Source organism: Oryctolagus cuniculus, chromosome Y (assembly GCF_051225735.1).
Source record: "Oryctolagus cuniculus isolate XC-2025 breed Fujian yellow rabbit chromosome Y, ASM5122573v1, whole genome shotgun sequence".
Lineage (NCBI taxonomy): Eukaryota > Metazoa > Chordata > Mammalia > Lagomorpha > Leporidae > Oryctolagus > Oryctolagus cuniculus.
Window position 1 is genome coordinate 28,443,245 of NC_142889.1, and position 18,414 is coordinate 28,461,658.

Below are 18,414 nucleotides of genomic sequence, written 5' to 3' on the forward strand. Positions count from 1 at the left end.
ATGTCAGTCAGTGGCTGGGGTGTGTTTCAGGGGCTGTGGCAGGAAGTTAGATGCTGGCAGAGGCATCTCTCAAAATCCAAAGAGATGGGCTAGTGCCTTTGCATAGTGGGTAAAGCCACCATCTGCAGTGCCTGCATCCCATATGGGTGCTGGCTGGAGTCCTGGTTGCTCCACTTCTGATCCAGCTCCCTGCAAATGGCCTAGGAAAGCAGAAGACATTGGTCTAGATGCTTGGACTCCTGCACCTACATGAGAGACATGGAAAAAGCTCCTGGCTCCCGGCTTCAGATAGGCCCAGCTACAGGCATTGAGTTCATTTGGGGAGTGAAGCAATGGGTTGAAGATTCTCTCTCTCTCTCTCTCTCTCTTTCTCTCCCTCTCTCTCCCTCAACTCTGCCTTTCAAATAAGTAAAGTAATCTTAAAAAAAAAGAAGCCAAAGAGAGATTCTCACAGGGAGAACTCATACAACTCCACATGCTTCATTCAGAGATCTGACCTTCTTGTTTGATGTTGCTTTTATTGGCTCCATTACGACCATGTGGCTCTGCATGGCTGTGACAGGTCCCTTAACACACTGCTACCATTTCTGGTACCTGCAACAGTGATCACAATTTGCCAAGGCTGGAGATATGCTTTCAGCAACATATCTGTTTATTGCCAACAGGACCCCAAATACAGACATCAATATTATGGTCAGGACAAGATGGGCTCTAAATCCCTGAACTTCCTGGATTTGAAAAACCCATTTTTTTGATACACAGGCATAGAGGCCTTTAACACTACCTGGTTCCCATTATGAATCACATGTGAGACCATATGGAACTTGGACAGCTCCTGCAACCTCAGTAATGGGATCGCCATGGCTGGGATGTGCTCTACCCACTACCTGACTGGTGCCACTGGTGGCAGCTCCATTCATAGGCCACAAGGACCTGATTCTTTTTGCCAATGTAGGGATTGTCAGTGACACTGCCTCTTAAACAGGCTGAATAAGGAGCACAGTGATTGTCCTAGTCTCCTCAAACAGTGGTGGTGGTGGATCCAGTACCCACTAGGCAATCACTATCCAATTTACTATGAGCAGTCCTGCCATCTACAGAGCCTACTCCTGTCCATCCTGACACAATGCACTATGGAGCTAAGTGCCTCTGCCCTCAACAGACTGACAGCCCTGTAAACCAGATGAAGGCCCTGACCTGCCTGCTGCACAGCAGCTGTCCACGTTTAACTGGAGGAGCCCAGACATCCATCCATGTCTCTGCTTTGGGGACTTGGAACTATTTATACCATATTGCTGTTGCTGCCCATGTTCTGAAACTCAGCACATGCCACTGTCATCCTTTACATAAAATCACATCAGGAGATTCCCTCATCATCAACATTCCACCCTGCTCTCTGCTACCTGATGCTCATCTGACAGCTGTTGTCACAGGCCTGTTGGGTCTGACAGCTGCACCTGGTGGGCTGGGAGGAGATAGAACAGGTATTAACAATCCCAGCTGGCCGGACATCCCCTTTCCACCACGAGGCTTTGCTCACCATGGGTGTGGCAAGCTGCTTTTTAGTAAATTATTTATTTTTGACATGAAACACTGTCAAATGCCAGACTCTCTGAGAGACCCAGCCAGCAACCCTCTCTCTCCTCAGACTCAGAGGCTCAGTGGTGAGGAGCAGTCTTGTTGAATATTCAGGGAACATTGGGGCAAAGCCCTAAGGGACCTCTCTCCCAGTTTCCTCACATTTGAGTGTATGGCCCACCCCAGCTGTCTGAAGGCCTCCATCAGCCCCTGCCTCTTGCTGCCCCTCTGTCTCAGAATCCCTACATCTCCCTCTTCCATCCCACAACAAGATCTGGAACAGGTGGCCAGCAGGCAAGGACACCGTGGACCACATGGGGTAGACACAGAAACATACACATTTGTCATGGAATGTGTTCCATGCTGTTTCCTCACAGCTAATGTTAGACCTGTGTTTCCTTCCATACCCACAGTTACTACACTCCCTACTGCCATGATGCCATTTTTCTTCCTGCCAATCTGGGAAGGGGCCAGGCAGGGACCTCTCCCTTGTAGTAAGGAAAAATAGAAAGATAAAATCGGCAAAAGAGGAAATGTATGTTTCAAACAATAAGAATGGTATATAAAATGTAACAGCATGTGATTTTACAAAGTTACAAAAGCACTTTTATAGTATTATATTCAAGATTTATCAGTTGGACACCATAACAAAATTCAGACCAGTAACTTTATTCTTCTATTGTTGGTTCTGAAAAAAGGCAATAAAGTATAGGTTAAATGGGTGGAATATCTCTGAAAGTGGAGACTGAAGTTATATCATGCACTGCCTTTAAGGGTGAATACTTACATAATTGAACAGTAAGGAAGATATTTTTCACTATATTAACAGCTTAAAAATAAATAAAAATATTTCAATCATTAGAATATTAAAGTTAATGCATCTTAACCCCATCACACCACATTCCTTTGTCAACCTCCCAAATTCACCACCTCTGTATATGGGAAAATTATTTTTGCTTAAAACTATGCACACTATAGTATAATGATTTTTATTTTCATTATCTATTTTGATTTTTTGCTTTGTTTCAGTTTGTATGTTTTCAAACACATTTATTTTCCATTTATAATCAGATCTTAGCCCTATGACTTTATGTTAATTTCCATTGTAATACCTTCAAATGTGTTAATATTTGACTTTTATTTTTAACTCATTTTTGTATTTTTTATTTTTAAATACAGCACACAGATTTAATTATGATAATTTTGTTATATTTGTTTCTGTGTGTCAACATGACTTGCATGGTATCTGTTAGCACATCCTGTTTAACTATTACTGTAGTTCAAAGTATTTGAACAAAAATCTCTGTTGTGATGTATTCTCTTGAAAAACTAAGGTGAAAATGGAAGTCATTGAGATAATTTCCTTGGAATGTTCATTATAATGGAGGAAGCTTATGCTGCAAAATCATTTTCCTTATTCCTTCCTGAAACACAGTGTGTTGGTCATACAGCAGCTAATGTGTAGCCATGAGCTAAGAATATAGGGAATGTAAGTCACATTATCAAGATCATGTCACTTTTATACTCTCAGATTACCATATTAGCCACAGATCAAGCAATTTAGGGAGCTTTATTACATAGGAAAAATACCAATGATTTCGATAAGCCCATTGGATCAATTTTCCATATATGTAGGTTTATTCTTAACTGAAGAGAAACAATATATCCTTTTTATTTTGTTTAGTAAGCACAATTGTCATCAGTCAAGCCCCTCATCTCCTACCCAGGTTGTCCCTTATGGTACTTTAGTCTCCCACAAATGAGGCATGAAGTCTCTCTGATATTAAGGAAAAGACTTCCCAGTGTGTGTACCCCTTTAGCTTCAACACAATCCTAATATTACTTCAGGAATATAACTATGAGAAAGATATATCAAGTAATATAGATAGCTTGTAGACTATAATAATACTATTTTAAAGTTTCTAAAATGATGTTTGCTGTTCCTTCTATCAGTTGTATTAAAAGGCACTTAATTAAAATTAATCTAAATAAAAATAGCAGTTATGTTCACTTGTTCATGAATTCACTTTTGTAATCTTCTTTTTTGCAATAAACACATGTCTAGAGAAAGTAGTTTTCAAGATGTTTCCTAAAACAAATTTCCTTTAGCTTAAGAGATAGTAGTCTGAAAACTAGAGAAAATAAGGAAAGATAATATAATTTAAATAAATAACTGTGAGAGGGCATAATAACACTTGGCTGTTAATTGTGCATGCACAATTCCAGCTAGTAATACCTGGCTCATTTTGTTCCTTATTATGTATTGTTATCTGCAAAATAGTTGTTATCTTAAGGTAAGTGTTATAGCACAGTAGGTTAAGCTGACACTTAGAATGCACACATCAATCCAGGTTCCTGATAATTTATTGTGAGAAGCAGATACTGGCCCAAGTACATGGGTTGCTGCCATCTACATAGGAGACCTGGATGAAGTTGCTTCTTCTTGGCTTTGGCCTGGCCCAGCTCCAGCTGCAGCTCTTCAGGGCATTTGGAGAATGAAACTGAAAAGCTTCTCTCTCTCTCTCTCTCTCTCTCTCTCTCTCTCCCCTCTCCCCTCTCCCCACTCTCCTCTCTCCTCTCTCCTCTCTCTGTTCTTCCCTCTCTTTCTCTCTCTACCTCTCCCTCTGTATCTTTCTGTTTCTCCGTTTCTAACATCCTATCCTTCCAAAAATAAATACCTTTATAATAGAATATCCAATATAGCCATAGAAATACTTCTATTTTATATTTTTGTGCAGAAATTAAAGCTGAAAGCAGTGTTTGACATGATTTGTTTACCTTTGTATAGAGTAAAATTGCTGTAATTTTCCCAGTGCATTTCTGTATTTATTTAAAAGTCCAAGAGCATTTATCAATATAATTTTTCAAAAAAAAAAAAAACAGGAATTCAGGCACAACCCATGTAATATTTACAATAAATTAGTAAAGGAAATGTTGATGCTGGCTTAGGTACTGAGAGTTTGTTGGGTTTTATGAGCTAAAAAGGGTGTGTATCATCAAGAACTATGCATATGGATGCTGTTAGGCTCAAAGAAAAGAGCTTATCCAAAATTTTGCCATTTGAAAAATTATTGTCTTTTACTTTAGGCCCACAATCTAGATATAGATGACAAAAAGAATTCCTAAAGTGTAGAGAACATTTTTGCTTCAGTAACTTAAAATGAAATGTGTCAGGTAAAGAGGACACTAGGGTCCTACAAAAGTAGAGTTAGAAGACACCATTTTTCACAGAGGTGTGTTACTTTGAAGCACTAGGCATTGCAGTGAGATTTCCTCACCCTCACACAATCAGCTTTAAAATATGTTCTCTAATATTATTGTGCCTTTTATTTCAATGTGTGTGTGTGTGTGTGTGTGTGTGTGTGTTTGGGATGAGAAATGGTAACAAGGACTGATCAGTCTAGTGATGGTTCTCTGGGATATCCAGAGTTGATATTAAAGTCAATGGGATGACTGAGGTCAAAATCAAAGAGGTGGAGATCAGTTAGTGAACAGATGCTTTACATGAATCAGAGCAATTCCACTTCTAGTTAGAAATCTAGCAATAATCTGGGTTAGGTACAGAGAAGTCATGGATAAGGATATGCATAACAGTGTTTTTTATGATATCAAAAAATCATGGAAATAGCCCAAAATGTCACCATTGTTAGAGTGAACAAACTAATCAGCACATATTCATGTAGTAAAGACTGCACAGTGAAAATGAATCAACAAGACGTATGTCTACTCTGATGAATCCTAAAAAGTATATTACGGAAGCAAGTTGGATTTGGCACCATGTGATTTTTTTCATAAACAAAATGCAAAATAAGAAAATATTAAACAATATCACTTAAAGAATGTTTATAGTTGGGTGGAAGAAACCTGACAGGCTGCCTCCCTGTGCAGGAGAGAACAACCCACTTAAAGAATGATTATCATAAAATCAAAGAGAGTGACTTCCACTGGGGAAGAATTGTAACAGAGAGGTAGGAAAAGGTTTCCAAAGTATAGTAACATTTAAATTTGTAATTTGGTTAGTGGATTCATCAATGCTTGCAATGCACATATTGTAAATTATATACAAAATATAGAACACTAGTATTGGCTCTCTTTTATTGTGTGTTGTCTCCTGGAATTTTCAGAGTATCAGGGACTACTATTACTTCATTTTATATAAGGGTAAATTTTGGTATGGTTACCTGGTCAAAGCCATATGGGGTAAATTATCCATGAATTCTCCATTAACACACAGGATGGCTGCTTTTGATTTATTCCATAACATTCAATGGACCTGGTAGAATTATCTTTCACTGTTTCCTTAAGATACACCAAGGTGGTAAATTATATGGAATACTTGAGGGCAGAATTTGAAGGCTTTCTGGGTTGAGTTGTTCCACATGTATCAAATATGCAGACTCACTATTGTGAACAAAAATATTTGCCACATAATTAATACATTTTCAAAAATTTCTCTACCAGGAGATGATTTCAACATCTTTTTTCCACTTTTCTATTTCCAATTTGGTTTTCTACTTCTCAGAGTACTCTTTACTTGGCTCTATTCATCCTTAAATATTATTTAATAACCTTTCACAATATTGTGCATAGTAACAAATATTAGTTTTAAAGATAACTTTTTTTGTATCCAAGGTAGAGTGGCAACATCTTGCTTAGCAGAGGACAACAAGCAAGTAATAAACAATTAAATTATAAAGATAGAAACTTTAGGTATAATTTATTTTTACATGATGAAACTAAGGCCCAGAGAAGTGGTACCATTGACATGAAATATGCAAATGATATGATCAAGGCCTAATTTCTAATTCTGTATGACATAGAAATGCTTTGAACAACTTTAAAAAGTAGATTTTATTTTTGACTTGATAATGAATAAGGATACCCCTTAGTTTCTCTTTACTCACACCTTTTCAAATTCCTTTCCTGTTACATTGTGTGGGACCTTCACTTCAGAAACACTTTAAGCCACCAAAAGATATATGTGTTTGATATCTCATCTACATCAGTGACAAAGATAACTTTGAATGGTTGTCATCCCGTATATTCACATTAAGAATTTTTTGTTTGTTCTACTTAATAATATTGGTTGAATTCTGTAATTAATACACAGTTATTCTTAAGTGTTGAAATTTAACTGAAAAGTGATCCCTGTTAAATATAAGAGTGGGAATAAGAGAGGGAAGAGATGTACAATTTGGGACATGCTCAAGCTGACTTGCCCCAAATGGTAGACTTAGAAACATTCCAGGGGACTCCAATTCAATCCCATCAAGGTGGCATGTACCAATGCCATCCCACTAGTCCATTTGATCAATTTCTGTTCACAATTGATCATAATGATAGGACTAAGAACCAAAGGGATCACATAAACAAGACTAGTGTCTGAAAATACTAACTGATAGAATAAAAAAGGGAGAGAACGATCCAACATGGGAAGCAGGATACACAGCAGACTCATAGAATGGCAGATGTCCTAAACAGCACTCTGGCCTCAGAATCAGCCCTTAAGGCATTTGGATCTGGCTGAAGAGCCCATGAGAGTATTTTAGGCATGGAAAGCCAAGACACTCTGGAAAAAAAAATGACCTAAATGAAAGATCTCTGCGAGTGAGATCCCAGTGGAAAGAACAGGTCATCAAAGAAGGAGGTACCTTTCTCTGAAGGGAGGAGAGAACTGCCACTTTGACTATGACCTTGTCTAAATATGATCACAGTTGGTGAACTCAAAAGACCTCCATAGCCTTGGCAACTCATGACTAGAGCATAAACAAGAGTGTCAATTTGTTAAGTCAACAACAGGAGTCACTGTGCACTTACTCCTCATGTAGGATCTCTGTCCTTAATGTGCTGTACATTGTGATTTAATGTTATAACTAGTAGTCAAATAGTATTTTTCACTTTGTGTTTCTATGTGGGTGCAAACTGTTGAAATATTTTCTTAATATATACTAAACTGATCTTCTGTATATAAAGAGAATTGAAAATGAATCTTGATGTGAATGGAAGGGGAGAGGGAGAGGGAAAGGGGAGGGTTGTGGGTGGGAGGGAAGGTAAGGGGTGAAAGCCATTGTAATCCATATGCTGTACTTTGGAAATTTAGATTCATTAAATAAAAGTTTAAAAAAAGAAAATTAGGCAAAAAAATGTTAGAAAAGAGTATACATACGTTTTGTGGATTAAGCAGGAAATTATTTGAAAGAAAATATTATGTTTAATTTGTAAGGATCAATTAATACATCCATGAAATAGCAAATTTGCACTGACAGTCTTGGTGAAAATTTGGGAAGCTGGAATCTCAGAGCTACTTGCTATATCACACTTTTCTTGAGAATAAAACATTGAAGTGTTGCATTAGACTATCTATTCCTCTGTCTGTGGCACTAACATCCCATATGGGTGCTAGTTCTAGTCCTAGTTGCTCCTCTTCCAGTTCAGCTCTCTTCTGTGGCCTGGGAAAGCAGTGGAGGATGGCCCAGGTGCTTGGGCCCCTGTACCTGCATGGGAGACCAGGAGGAAGGATCTGGTTCCTGGCTTTGGATCAGTGCAGCTCTGTCCATTACAGCCATTTGGGGAGTGAACCAATGGAAGGAAGACCTTTCTCCCTGTCTCTCTCTCTCACTATTTATAATTCTGTCCAATAAAATAAAAATCTAAAAAAAAAAGGAAAGGAAATACTAAAGAAATAAGTGAATGTCTCAATTTTTCAAAAGTATAAATGCACTGCACTTTTTTTTTAAATTTTTTTGACAGGCAGAGTGGACAGTGAGAGAGAGAGACAGAGAGGTCTTCCTTTGCCATTGGTTCACCCTCCAATGGCCGCCGCGGCCATGGCGCTACTGCTGGTGCACCGCGCTGATCCAAAAGCAGGAGCCAGGTGCTTTTCCTGGTCTCCCATGCGGGTTCAGGGCCCAAGCACTTGGGCCATCCTCCACTACACTCCCTGGCCAGAGCAGAGAGCTGGCCTGGAAGAGGGGCAACCGGGACAGAATCCGGTGCCCGACCGGGACTAAAACCCAGTGTGCTGGCACTGCAGGTGGAGTATTAGCCTATTGAGCTGTGGTGCCGGCCCACTGCACTTTCATTACAATGAAATACATAAAGCAGCTACCTTATGAAAAGAAAAGCTTTAACTCAATTTTGGATACCCCATGTCCAAATGACATAACACAGACCCCTCTGATAAGAGTCTGATGCTAATAGCTAAGCCTATATGGAAGAAAGATCACAGGGTGAGGAGGAAAAAGAATTGGAACAGATCAGGCTTTTACAACAAGCTTCTCATGAAGACTGAAAAGGTCACATGGAAACAACCTTCCAAGTGTATCCATCCACAGGACCCCACTTCATAAAGTACCTAAGTTCCCTGGTAACACTACTTTTGATGTATCTCTTAAGTTTTATATTGCATATTCATTTTTCTTATGAATATTTTGATTCCTCCTTTTTTTGACAGGCAGAGTGGACAGTGAGAGAGAGAGACAGAGAGAAAGGTCTTCCTTTGCAGTTGGTTCACCCTCCAATGGCTGCCGCGGCCAGCGCGCTGTGGCCGGCACACCACACTGATCTGATGGTAGGAGCCAGGTACTCATCCTGGTCTCCCATGGGGTGCAGGGCCCAAGTACTTGGGCCATCCTCCACTGCACTCCTGGGCCACAGCAGAGAGCTGTCCTGGAAGAGGGCAACCAGGACAGAATCCAGCACCCCTACCGGGACTAGAACCCGGTGTGCCAGCACCGCAAGGTGGAGGATTAGCCTAGTGAGCTGTGGCACTGGCCCTTGATTCTTCCTTTTGATTTATATTATGACCCACTCTTCATTCAGGAGCATGTTGTTCAATCTCCATATATTTGAATATTTTCAAGAGATTCTTAAGTTGTTAATTTCCTGTCTTGCTCCATTGTGGTTAGATAACATACATGGTATGATTTCAATTTTTTTTAATTTGATGAAACTTGCTTTATGGCCTAGCATATGGTCTATCTAGAGAAAGTTACATGTGCTGATGAAAAGAATGCATATTATTCAACTCTAGGATGAAATGTTCTGTATAGATATCAGATACATTTGGTCCGTAGTGTAGTAAGCTCTGTTTGTTGATTTTTTTGTCTAGTTGATCTATCCATTGATGAAAGTGGGGTGTCAAAGCCCCCCATTAATTTTGTACCTTAAGCAAATTGGGTATAGAAGGAACATTCCTCAACACCATCAGATGACAAGTCCACAGTCAACATCGTATTGAATGGGCAAAAGTTGGATACCATCAAATTAATGGAGGACAATATCTGGGGAAATGCTACAAGACATTGGCATAAGCAAAGACTTCTTTTTTTTTAGTGTTATTCACAGTATTTCTTTTTTTTTAAACTTTTATTTAATGCATATAAATTTCCAAAGTACAATTTATGGATTACAATGGCTTCCCCCACATACCGTCCCTCCCACCCACAACCCTCCTCTTTCCCACTCGCTCTCCCCTTCCATTCACATCAAGATTCATTTTCGATTATCTTAATATACAGAAGATCAGCTTAGTATACATTAAGTATGGATTTCAACAGTTTGCTCCCACACAGAAACATAAAGTGAAAAATAATAGATGATTTTTTTTAAATGATGATGAAATCAGAGCAGACCTATTGTCATGTTTAATCCCAGTGAGAGTCAAGTTGGTCAAGTTGGGAGTTGATAATTTCTTTTTTTTTTTTTTTTTACAGAGGATCAGTTTAGTATGCATTAAGTAAGGATTTCAACAGTTTGCACCCCCATAGAAACACAAAGTGAAATATATTGTTTGAGTACTCATTATAGCATTAAATCTCAATGTACAGCACATTAAGGATAGAGATCCTACATGAGGAGTAAGTGCACAGTGACTCCTGTTGTTGACTTTACCAATTGACACTCCTGTCTATGGCATCAGTAATCTCCCCATGCTCCAGTCACGAGTTTCCAAGGCTATGGAAGCCCTCTGAGTTCTCCGACTCTTATCTTGTTTAGACAAGGTCATAGTCAAAGTGGAAGTTCTCTCCTCCCTTCAGAGAAAGGTACCTCCTTCTTTGATGACCTGTTCTTTCCACTGGCATCTCACTCACAGAGATCTTTTGCCAGAGTGTCTTGGCTTTCCATGCCTGAAATACTCTCATGAGCTTTTCAGCCAGCTCCGAATGCCTTTAGGGCTGATTCTGAGGCCAGAGTGCTATTTAGGACATCTCCCATTCTATGAGTCTGCTGAGTATCTCACTTCCCATGTTGGATCACTCTCCCCTTTATTTACTCCATCAGTTAGCGTTAGCAGGTACTAGACTTGTCTATGTGCTCCCTTTGACTCCCAGTCCCTCCACCATGACCAACTGTGAACTGAAACTGATCACCTGGAACAGTGAGATGGCATTGGTACATGCCACCTCAATGGGATTGAATTGGAATCCCCTGGTATGCTTCTAACTCCACCACTTGGGGCAAGGCAGCCTGAGCATGTCCCAAATTATACATCTCTTCCCTCTCCCATTCCCATCACCATGTTCAACAGGGATCACATTTCAGTTAATTTTCAACACTTAAGAATAACTGTGCATCAATTACAGATCTAAACCAGTCATATTAAGTAGAACAGATAAAAAAACTACTAAGAGGGATAATGTATTAAGTTGTTCATTAACAGTCAGGGCTATGCTGATCAAGCCACCATTTAAGCATAAGCAAAGACTTCTTAGGAACCACTCCAGAAGCAAAGGCAATCAAAATAAAAATAGACAATTGGGATTATGTTAAGAGGTTTCTGGGGGTGAGGATTGTGTATGATTTATTTTGAAAGTCATAGTTACAGAGAGTGAGGGGGAGACAAACAGGGAGATTTTCCATTCCCTGGTTAACTCCCCAAATGGCCACAATGGCCAGCACTAGCCCAGGATGAAACCAGGACCCAGGAGCTTCATCCAGGTCTCCCATATAGGTGTCTTGGACCCAAACACTTGGGACATTTTCTACTGCTTTTCTCAGGACAGTAGCTGAAAGCTGGATGGGAAGTGTAGTAGATGGGGCATGAATCATTCTCATATGGGATGTTGGTGTCACAGGCAGCAGCAGCTTTACCCACTATACCACAACATCAGACTCACAAAAATATTTTTAAGTTTTTAACATCATAAGAATTTTTATTTGAAAATAACATATTCTAATGCAAGCCACATTATGTGCATATATTCAATAGTCTTGACCTTACAACTTCAAGCAGGATGAAATCTACCTAAGTTAAGAAAGCATACCATGGAATTACCATCACCTATATTTGAGGTTTAAAGTTATTTTACAGCCAGATGCAATTTCACAAATTGCATAAGTCTGATGAGATTATTATATATAGTAATCAAACATAAACTGTTACAGAACAATTGATATAAAGTTGTAGACAGATACATATGAAGGTAATAATCCTCCCATCTGTAATATTACAAAAGTTATCAGTAATTAACTTACATTATAAAAAGAAAAAATTTATGCTCACAAAACAGAACCTTTACATGTAAAACTCTAGGATTGAAAACAGTAATTTAAGAACTACTGTTCAATCAAAATTTGATTATCATTGACTCAACCTTGTTATTTAAATGCACATTTAAAATAACTTTCTGAAGGTAAATGTTTATTCTATGCTAGGTACAAAATAAAATCTTACAATACACTTCTGTCTCACAAGTTTACAGACAAATCAGTCAGACTGACCACACATCAGCCTGGTAAGTGTTGTCAAAACTATCTTCCCAGGGAACTACTGAGACAGAAGAGAAAACAAAGAGATCTCACCACAGAATATTGTATGAGGACTCCCTGGTTATAAACCAATTCAAAGAAGTCACCAAACATTTTTCAACTGAGTTCATCTGTATACACAGGGACAATGATATATAGTTCATCATTTACTGTTCTTGGGAGAAGAATTCATGTCCATTCACACTCACTCTGCACAAGGCACTGTTAAGGGCTCAGAAAGACAAAGCACATCCCACAGGGCTCCAATGTGGTTAGGGGGTGAAAAGGCTGAGGATCGCTGGACAAATCATCACTTCCAGTGAGTTCACTATCCCTAGCCCTTTAATTTCCTGGCAAGTTCAAAGATTTAAAAAGTGTCTAAACCAAGTCTTATGTTTTGTCATGTATGTTCAGAATGGGATCATTGTGCATCAGAATTACCTGTAATGCTTGGAAGTGCCCAAGCCAGGCCTCACTCAAAGTTTAGTGCTTCAGAATCCTCTAGGAGCCTGGCAGTTCTGAGGCATCTTCCTAGTCAAGAGCTCTTTCATTTTAAAGGCTGCTAACAGAAATGCACATGCTTATTAATAGGAGTACACATATGTCCATTCAACTTGTATTTCTTACCATAAAACTTATCATGTGTCACAGACCCATTTAAAGTTCTCATTAAAAAGACTTCCAGTCAAAACAGGAGAGCAACAGCAAATGGTCCACAGCATTGCTGACCTCAGCTGGCAGAGGCCTTTAGGTGCTGATACTGAACATAATCTGTATGTGTGCATCCTTTTCAGGGGAACAAAAGTGGGGCAAGCCAATCAAGGTTATGAATCCCTAACAATATTTTCAATATTAAACTAACCTCTAAAGTAAAGTCCACTGAATACGGTTACAAATGTGGTAAACTGACACAGCTGGTTCTCTGAATGGATGATTGTCCAAGGTTAGCTCATAGCCATGTTTTCATTTATTGCACCTATAACATGTGACAGATTTCACATCTGGGCCAGTTGCAGAACCTCAGTAAAATGAAAGTATTAGTGCTGCATTGCTGTAGCTACTATTACATAAAAAAAATCAGAAAACTAAGCCTCACAAAGGCATTATTATTATAAAAGCTAGCACAAGTGTAATGTCTCAAAAAAATCCCCATTCATATATAATTTTAACACTAAACCTGGAAGAAATATTTAATATTAAAAGCAATTTTTTCAGAGTACACAACCACAAAGGAGAGTATAAGGATTTGTCATACAGATATTGTGTTACCTTAGGCACCTCACATATAAAATAGGGAAAACAGTGCTACCAGAGGAAAATTTGACTGTTGCATTTGTTGACCCTGTCTAGTTTGAGCGTTTGTAGTTCACCCTAAACTCCCACATGAACCAACGCATGCGCTTCAGCCAATCGCATGCTCAGCCGCCCAGCCCCAGGGTCTGGGAAGAGCACCATGTAGGCTTCTCCCAGTGTGGAGGCCCTGACTGCACCTGGCACTGGGGCCATGAATCTACCTTTCGCGGACAAAACCAGCTTCCTTCCCCGTGACCCCAGGTGTACTCCGCATCCAACACAGGCCATCCCTTCTCCCGCTCACTGCAAGAGCCCAGACTCCTGCATGCTGCCCATGGCAGACACGGACCCTGTTTGAAGGCCGCATTGGCGCCAAATTCGGAGGTAATGTGTAAGAGGGTGTAGCGGGCCTGGAGCACAGACAGGGAAGCGGCTGCGAAGGCTGAACCCGGCACCTTCTTTTGCTAAGAGGCAGTGGCAGCGCTCTCAGTGCATAGAGGCCACTCTCCTCCCTGCCCATGGCCTGGCCAAGCAGGAGGAGGGACCCTGACCGCCCCGAGGATCCAGTGCAGAGCCGGAACCCGGCCATCCTCCTTTAGAGGGCTGGGCCACTCACCTCCATGCCCACGGCTGGGCAAGCAGGAGGGCGCACCCTGACGAGCTCTGCTGGAGGTAATGGCCACATCCCGCCTACCAGTTGCCACCTTTTCCCACCCCTGTCAGCGCTGACATTTTTTATCTCTATGGAAATGGTTGTAGCTGGGCCAGATTCCTCTCCGGCTTCTCCACTTTCTACTCTTGCTTTTTCTATCCTCGTAGGCTGTTCTGTAGTCCCTCTTCCAGCACTTGCTGGCTCCTTGCCCCGCTGCTTCTTGCTGGGCCAATCACCATGTTGTCTGAGGGGAGCATGAGGATAAAATATTTGTGACTTCTTGGAAGTCTTCAAAGAAAGGTCTCTGTAAGTCAAACCAATGGTAACTTTTCCCTTTCCCCATCACTGGTAGACATTGTTTTAGATAATGTTAGTAAAACAATAAAACCACACTTTTGAAGCTGTTGTAGATGCTCTCAAAAGTGCTTTCATACAAACTCTCAGCTCCACTGTGACACTTACCCACCGGCATTTCTTTTCTAGCTAAATTGTTATTAAGCCCTGTCTTCTTGCTTTTGAATAATGAAGGACTTTTCATTTGCTTTTTGGGAGCAAAGGAAGTAAAGAGTAGTGATGTGGGGAATAAAATTTATTAATTTACACATCTCTTTAATCATTATGTAAGGTTACACTTGAAATACAAGGTTAATAAGATCATACTTTCTGCCAATCCATGTATCATTTATTCTTAAATAGTAACTCTAAAAATAAATATACCTTTGAATTTCATTCTCCACAAAATTTAATAGAAGTGTATGTATACATGATACACATAAAAGTGTGTAAATGCAGATTATATTTTAATTAAACTTTATTTTTTCAATTAAATAAAACAAATTTAAGAAATATAATTAGGGCTATTGGTAGGTTTTAAGCATGGAGATTTTTATGTCAGATTTTTAAAAGATCACATAGATTGTTGAGACTAGACAGCAGAGGGTAAGTGTAAATGGTAATACCAGTTAAGAGATAGTAGAAGTTTTTCCAGGGAGAGCTGGTGGTATCTTGAACCAGGGAGGAACAGTGGAGAAACGGAGATCCTCACTGTATTCACAATATATTAAAAAAAACCTCAATCATAAGATTAGTGAGTGATTTTATGTTACAGAGTAGTCATACTTAAATATGACTCTTAGGTTTTTATATTGGGCTGGAAGGTGGTTTTGATTTGCCTGAATAAGGTAAAACATAAAGAGGAGTAAAGTTAGATAAAGTGGTTAGGAATTACTAGTAGAATAGGAAGTTGATAACTTCTGACTTCTTGGCTTATATCCCAGAGAGGAGTGGAGCTGTTCACTTCTCAGAGACATGGCATGGCACAGCATTCACAGCCTTGCCAGCGTTCTTGGTCTTTGTCAGCCTGTTCTTTACTGCTTGATGGCAAATCCACTCCCAAAGTTAGACCCTGATCCTGGAATGGCTTTGTTGATTTGGGCTTCTGTTTCCTCTTCTTCCAAACTCTCAGAACTGCTAATGGTGTCTGACACATAAGTATTGTCTTGTAGTGGCACATCTTCCTCTGCCTTCTGATTCCAGCTGGGTGCTGAGGTTGGTTTCCCATGCATATTCATGTCCAGGAGGTTATAGGCTGAGTCAGGAACCACCTAGCCTCTCTGTTCCTTCACTGGTATCTCTCTCTTTCTCACTCACCCAACCACACACACACACACACACACACACACACACACACACACAAACCTTCCTTCACTGATACATAACAGTGTAACATATACACACACCCTTCCTACACTGATAGATGGCAGTGTAACACACACACACACACACACTCTTCCTTCACTGATAGATGACAGTGTAACACACACACACACCCTTCCTTCACTGATAGATGACAGTGTAACACACACACACACACCCTTCCTTCACTGATAGATGACAATGTAACACACACACACACACACACACCCTTACTTCACTGACACATGGCAGTGTAACACACACACACCCTTTCTTCACTGATAGATGGCAGTGTAACACACACACACACACACCCTTCCTTCACTGAGAGATGACAATGTAACACACACACACACACACACACCCTTCCTTCACTGATACATGGCAGTATAACACACATACACACCTTCCCTGATAGATGGCAGTGTATCAGATCAGCTCCCATCGCCAATCTGAAGCCAGGAGCCAGGAGCTTCTTCCTGGTCTCCCATGCAAGTGCAGGGGCCCAAGAAGCTGGGCCATCTTCTACTGCTTTCCCAGGCCATAGCAGAGAGCTAGACTGGAAGAAGGGCAGCCAGGACAAGAACCTGCACCCGCATGGGATGCCAGCACTGCAGGCAGAGGATTAACCAAGTGAGCCAAGGCTCTGCCCCGACTAACAGCATTTTCAATTGAAAATGGGTTCATGAGTGAGAGCTTTGGTGGTGAGGGAGGTGGCGGCAGGAGGGACCAGTGAGGGGAGGGCAGAGGTCCTGCCTGGGCCTAGCGGCCTCCTCCCACCTCCAGCACCTCCAGCCCTGGCTGCAGCCCAGCCTTGCTGCCCCTTCCCAACTACACTTGCCTGCTGTGAGCCTGAAAGCGGTTGCAGGAACCCAGCGGGCTGCCAAGGGGATCTGTGCCTCCACTGCCCTCAGCCACTGCCACAGCAGCCGCAGCTCCATGGATTGATCAGCCCCGAACTGCAACCCCTCAGGGCGGACACCACCCTCAACAGCAAGGTCCAGGGTGTGCACGGCCACCCTGGCAGGAGCTCCAAAGTGACTGCAACAAAAGGAGCTGGGTACCCTCGGGCAAGAGGCCCCCTCACTCCCGCTCCAGGGGTGCAAGAACTGCACCCCCCAGCCCAGCAGAAATGGCATCGAGCGATCCCATGGTGGCCCACAAGGGACTGGACTGGCCAAGGGCGAGGAGGAGCAGGAGGAGGTGTGGCTGCTATCTTTGTCCCTGACCTCAGGCTGCAGTTTAAGAAGCCCCTCAGGCAGGGAGGTTGAGCCAGGGGAGGATCCGATGATAGGATAGGGTAGTTCCAATAGGAATCTGAGCTCCAGATGCTTGATGTGATGAGACTGAGCACCAAAGATCTGTCTGAACCCTACTCCATTTATACTTATAGAGATTTTATCCACAGCTGGCCACAGCTGTGCTTCTTGGCCATCATAGGGGAGGAGTGTGTAGCTGTCATCGTTTGCAAGTTGGATATGCACAAAAAGATGTTCTGCAGAGGTTATATAGCCATGTTAGCTGTGGATTCCAAACCCAGGAGTAATGGCATGGGTACTAACTTGCTTAAGAAAGCTATTTATGCCATGGTTGAAGGAGACTGTGATGAAGTTGCTTTGGAAACAGAAATAACAAATAAGTCTGCTTTGAAACTTTATGAAAATCTTGGTTTTGTTCCAGATAAGAGGCTATTCAGATATTATTTAAATGGAGTCAATGCACTACAACTTAAACTGTGGCTGCATTGAGAAACTGACATCAAGGAGGAAGGGCTAATCATGCAGAGTCGACCTTTGCATGCAATGCACTTTGTACAGAATTGCTTTGCTGGTGGATTTCATAATTTCCATGGAGCTCTTCTCTGTCGGTGTTGCGTTGAGTGCCGCACAATATTTGTACTTTGGCCTGGAGCATTTGTTCTGAAATAAAAGAGATTGTTTTAAACTTCAGGAGTCTTTTGGTATGAAGAAGATATGTCAGTTGATAGCCAAGATTTGTTTGTTAATTTGCAAAGTCTGCTGACAATGCTATTTACCTAGTGATAATTTTATCACAGAACCAGTAAGTGGAACACGGTTTTTGTTCTTAAAAAAGCCACCATAGGCTGGTGCCATGGCTCAATAGGCTAAACCTCTGCCTGTGGCACTGGCACCCTGGGTTCTAGTTCCAGTTGGGCACTGGATTCTGTCCCAGTTGCTCCTCTTCCAGTCCATCTCTCTGCTGTGACCCGGAAGTGCAGTGGAGGATGGCCCAAGTGCTTGGGCCCTGCACCTGCATGGGAAACCAGGAGAAGCACCTGGCTCCTGGCTTTGGATCAGTGCAGTGCGCCAGCCACAGCGGCCATTGGGGGGTGAACCAATGGAAAAGGAAGACCTTTCTGTCTCTCTCTCTCACGGTCCACTCTGCCTGTCAAATAAATAAATAAATAAATAACCACCATAGATGGT

General features: G+C 41.2%; 1 pseudogene; it reads left to right on the plus strand.

Annotated features, from left to right (window-relative positions):
* The first annotated feature begins 1,126 nt into the window (after positions 1 to 1,126).
* Positions 1,127 to 17,715, plus strand: LOC149119443 (N-alpha-acetyltransferase 30 pseudogene; annotated as a pseudogene).
* Positions 17,716 to 18,414: the final 699 nt, after the last annotated feature.